Below are 6,000 nucleotides of genomic sequence, written 5' to 3' on the forward strand. Positions count from 1 at the left end.
ATCCTTGCCTCCGCACGCCGCCACCCACCCACCGCCTCGTCCCTCCCACAGCTCGCTGATGTCTACTACACAACCTTCTTCTTGTAGACGTTGTTGGGCCTCCAAGTGCAGAGGTTTGTAGGACAATAGCAAATTTCCCTCAAGTGGATGACCTAAGGTTTATCAATCCGTAGGAGGCGTAGGATGAAGATGGTCTCTCTCAAGCAACCCTGCAACCAAATAACAAAGAGTCTCTTGTGTCCCCAACACACCCAATACAATGGTAAATTGTATAGGTGCACTAGTTCGGTGAAGAGATGGTGATACAAGTGGTATATGGATGGTAGATAAAGGTTTTTGTAATCTGAAAATATAAAAACAACAAGGTAACTAATGATAAAAGTGAGCACAAACGGTATTGCAATGCGTTGAAACAAGGCCTAGGGTTCATACTTTCACTAGTGCAAGTTCCCTCAACAATAATAACATACTTGGATCACATAACTATCCCTCAACATGCAACAAAGAGTCACTCCAAAGTCACTAATAGCGGAGAACAAACGAAGAGATTATGGTAGGGTACGAAACCACCTCAAAGTTATTCTTTCCAATCAATCCGTTGGGCTATTCCTATAAGTGTCACAAACAACCCTAGAGTTCGTACTAGAATAACACCTTAAGATACAAATCAACCAAAACCCTAATGTCACCTAGATACTCCAATGTCACCTCAAGTATCCGTGGGTATGATTATACGATATGCATCACACAATCTCAGATTTATCTATTCAACCAACACATAGAACCTCAAAGAGTGCCCCAAAGTTTTTACCGGAGAATCACGATGAAAACGTGTGCCAACCCCTATGCATAGGTTCATGGGCGGAACCCGCAAGTTGATCACCAAACATACATCAAGTGAATCATGTGATATCCCATTGTCACCACAGATACGCACGACAAGACATACATCAAGTGTTCTCAAATCTTTAAAGACTCAATCCGATAAGATAACTTCAAAGGGGAAACTCAATCGATTACAAGAGAGTAGAGGGGGAAGAAACATCATAGGATCCAAATATAATAGCAAAGCTCGCGATACATCAAGATCGTATCATATCAAGAACACGAGAGAGAGAGAAAGAGATCAAACACATAGCTACTGGTACATACCCTCATCCCCGAGGGAGAACTACTCCCTCCTCGTCATGGAGAGCACTAGGATGATGAAGATGGCCACCGGAGAGGGATTCCCCCCTCCGGCAGGGTGCCGGAACGGGTCTAGATTGGTTTTCGATGGCTACAGAGGCTTCTGGCGGTGGAACTCCCGATCTATTTGTGCTCCCTGGTCGTTTTAGGGTATATGGAGAGATATAGGCGGAAGAAGTACGTCAGGGGAGCCACGAGGGGCCCATGAGGGTGGAGGGCGCGCCCAGGGGGGCGCCCCCTGCCTCGTGGCTTCCTCGTTGCTTACCTTACATGGACTCCAAGTCTCCTGGGTTGCTTTCCTTCCAAAAATAAGTTTCATGAAGTTTCAGGTCAATTGGACTCCGTTTGATTTTCCTTTTCTGTGATACTCTAAAACAAGGAAAAATCAGAAACTGGCACTGGGCTCTAGGTTAATAGGTTAGTCCCAAAAATCATATAAAATAGCATATAAATGCATATAAAACATCCAAGGTTGATAATATAATAGCATGGAACAATCAAAAATTATAGATACGTTGGAGACGTATCAGCATCCCCAAGCTTAATTCCTGCTCGTCCTCGAGTAGGTAAATGATAAAACCGAATTTTTGATGTGGAATGCTACCTAACATATTTATCCATGTAGTTCTCTTTATTGTGGCAAGAATATTCAGATCCATAAGATTCAAGACAAAAGTTTAATATTGACATAAAAATAATAGTACTTCAAGCATACTAATTAAGCAATTATGTCTTCTCAAAATAACATGGCCAAAGAAAGTTATCCCTACAAAATCATATAGTCTGGCTATGCTCTATCTTCACCACACAAAATATTTAAATCATGCACAACCCCGATGACAAGCCAAGCAATTGTTTCATACTTTTGGTGTTCTCAAACCTTTTCAATCTTCACGCAATACATGAGCGTGAGCTATGGATATAACACTATAAGTGGAATAGAATGATGGTTATGGGGAAGACAAAAATGGAGAAGATAGTCTCACATCAACTAGGCGTATCAACGGGCTATGGAGATGCCCATCAATAGATATCATGTGAGTGAGTAGGGATTGCCATGCAACGGATGCACTAGAGCTATAAGTGTATGAAAGATCAACAAAAGAAACTAGTGGGTGTGAATCCAACTTGCTTGCTCACGAAGACCTAGGGCATTTTGAGGAAGTCCATCATTGGAATATACAAGCCAAGTTCTATAATGAAAGATTCCCACTAGTATATGAAAGTGACAACATAGGAGACTCTCTATCATGAAGATCATGGTGCTACTTTGAAGTACAGTGTGGTAAAAGGATAGTAGCATTGCCCCTTCTCTCTTTTTCTCTCATTTTTTTATTTTTTTTATTTGGGCCTTTTCTCCTTTTTTATGGCCTCTTTTCTCTTCTCTTTTTTTGGGCTTCTTTAGCCTCTGTTATTTATTTATTTTCGCCCGGAGTCTCATCCCGACTTGTGAGGGAATCATAGTCTCCATCATCCTTTCCTAATTGGGACAATGCTCTAATAATGATGGTCATCACACTTTTATTTACTTATTACAACTCAAGAATTACAACTCGATACTTAGAACAAGATATGACTATATGAATGCCTTCGGCGGTGTACCGAGATGTGCAATGACTCAAGAGTGACATGTATGGAAGAATTATGAATGGTGGCTTTGCCACAAACATGATGTCAACTACACGATCATGCTAAGCAATATGACAATGATGGAGTGTGTCATAATAAACGGAACGGTGGAAAGTTGCATGGCAATATATCTCGGAATGGCTATGGAGATGCCATAATAGGTAGGTATGGTGGCTGTTTTGAGGAAGGTATATGGTGGGTTTATGGTACCGGCGAAAGTTGCGCGGTACTAGAGAGGCTAGCAATGGTGGAAGGGTGAGAGTGCGTATAATCCATGGACTCAACATTAGTCATAAAGAACTCACATACTTATTGCAAAAATCTATTAGTTATCGAAACAAAGTACTACACGCATGCTCCTAGGGGGATAGATTGGTAGGAAAAGACCATCGCTCGTCCCTGACCGCCACTCATAAGGAAGACAATCAATAAATAAATTATGCTCCGACGTCATCACATAACGGTTCACCATACGTGCATGCTACGGGAATCACAAACTTCAACACAAGCATTTCTCAAATTCACAACTACTCAACTAGCACGACTCTAATATCACCATCTCCATATCTCAAAACAATTATCAAGTATCAAACTTCTCTTAGTATTCAATGCACTCTATATGAAAGTTTTTATTATACCCCTCTTGGATGCCCATCATATTAGGACTAAATTCATAACCAAAGAAAATTACCATGCTGTTTAGGACTCTCAAAATAATGTAAGTGAAGCATGAGAGTTCATCTATTTCTACAAAATAAATCCATCGCCGTTCTCTAAAAAGATATAAGTGAAGCACTAGAGCAAATGACAAACTACTCCAAAAGATATAAGTGAAGACCAGTGAGTAGTCGAATAATTATGCAACTATGTGAAGACTCTATAACATTAAATAATTTCAGATATTGGTATTTTATTAAAACAGCAAGCAAAACTAAATAAAATAAAATGACGCTCCAAGCAAAACACATATCATGTGGCGAATAAAAATATAGCTCCAAGTAAAGTTACCGATGAACGAAGACGAAAGAGGGGATGCCTTCCGGGGCATCCCCAAGCTTAGGCTCTTGGTTGTACTTGAATATTACCTTGGGGTGCCTTGGGCATACCCAAGCTTAGGCTCTTTCCACTCCTTATTCCATAGTCCATCGAATCTTTACCCAAAACTTGAAAACTTCACAACACAAAACTTAACAGAAAACTCGTAAGCTCCGTTAGCGAAAGAAAACAAAACACCACTTCAAGGTACTGTAATGAACTCATTCTTCATTTATACTGGTGTTAAACCTACTTTATTCCAACTTCTCTATGGTTTATAAACTCTTTTACTAGCCATAGATTCATTAAAATAAGCAAACAACACACGAAAAACAGAATCTGTCAAAAACAGAACAGTCTGTAGTAATCTATAACTAACGCAAACTTATGGAACCCCAAAAATTCAAAACTAAATTGCTGGATGTGAGTAATTTATCTATTAATCATATTCAAAAATAATTAACTAAATATCACTTTCCAAATAAAAATGGCAGCAGTTCTCGCGAGCGCTAAAGTTTTTGTTTTTTACAGCAAGATAGACAAGACTTTCCCCAAGTCTTCCCAACGGTTCTACTTGGCACAAACACTAATTAAAACAAAAAAACTCAATTATAAAACAGTCTAGATAAATTATTTATTACTAAACAGGAACAAAAAGTAAGGAACAAAAATAAAATTGGGTTGCCTCCCAACAAGCGCTATCGTTTAACACCCCTAGCTAGGCATGATGATTTCAATGATGCTCACATAAAGGATAAGAATTGAAACATAAAGAGAGCATCATGAATAATATGACTAGCACATTTAAGTCTAACCCACTTCCTATGCATAGGGATTTCGTGAGCAAACAACTTGTGGGAACAAGAATCAACTTGCATAGGAAGGTAAAACAAGCATAACTTTAAAACTTTAAGCACATAGAGAGGAAGCTTGATATTATTGCAATTCCTACAAGCATATGTTCCTCCCTCATAATAATTTTCAGTAGAATCATGAAGGAATTCAACAATATAACCAGCACCTAAAGCATTCTTTTCATGATCTACAAGCATAGAATTTTTATTACTCTCCACATAAGCAAAATTCTTCTCATTCAGAATAGTGGGAGTATCATAAGAAACTCGAATACTATAAATTGTTTCCACATTAAAAGAGTAATGTTCAGAAAAGGGGTAACCATAATCATGACAAGTTTTATAAATATAATCACTACCTTTTATAGCATAAGTATCATCACAATAACCATCATAAGTAGGAGGCATGCTATCATCATTATAAATTTGCATATCAAAACTTGGGAGACTACAAATATCATCTTCATTAAACATAGCATCCCCAAGCTTGGGACAAACATTAATTGCAGCAAATATATTCTCAAAAATATCATCTTCATCAAACATAGCATCCCCAAGCTTGGGCCTTTTCATATCATAAGCACAATCACTCTCATAATTAATAGTATGGATAGCACCAATAGTATAGCAATTATCATATTCTTCCAAGCAAGTGCCAAAAAGATTTTCAAGATCATAAGAAGTATCATTATTTTCCACAATTATATTTTCATGAGGCACAATAGTAATAGGAGCAACATTATTTGGGAGAGATATATTTTTACCTCTCTTCCTTTTTCTTTTCTTCTTTTTCACCACATCATGTGTGGGTTCAATCCTGTTTTTGGAACTCCTTATTAATGAGATTGGTGGAATAGGAAGCTCCTCCTCGTTGCCTTATTCATCATAAGAAATAATAGGAGGGTATTGGGAAGTCTCTTCCCTTTCATTAGTATTCTCTTCATCTTCTATTTGTTTTATTTTATTTATGTAGTTGGCAATATAAGGATTTTCAATACAATTCACCGCACAATACATATAAATTTCCTCTAGATCAAAATGAAGAACTCTATCAAGGGAAAATTTTGGAATATAGTTAGTTATACGTTTCATTTCTTTGTAACCCATAAGCAAACTAAGTTCATTATGATGTGCAAGAGAAATCAAGTCATCACAATTTTTGGAAACGATTAGATCATGAAACAATTTGCATCGGATGGTTAAATGACCACGTTCATTGCAAAGCTCACAAGTATGGCCAAGAAAATTTAAATTTTCAGCACAATCATCTAGCCTTTCTTGCAACAATTTAGTT

This window comes from Triticum urartu, chromosome 3, assembly GCF_003073215.2.
Source record: "Triticum urartu cultivar G1812 chromosome 3, Tu2.1, whole genome shotgun sequence".
Taxonomy (NCBI): Eukaryota; Viridiplantae; Streptophyta; class Magnoliopsida; order Poales; family Poaceae; genus Triticum; species Triticum urartu.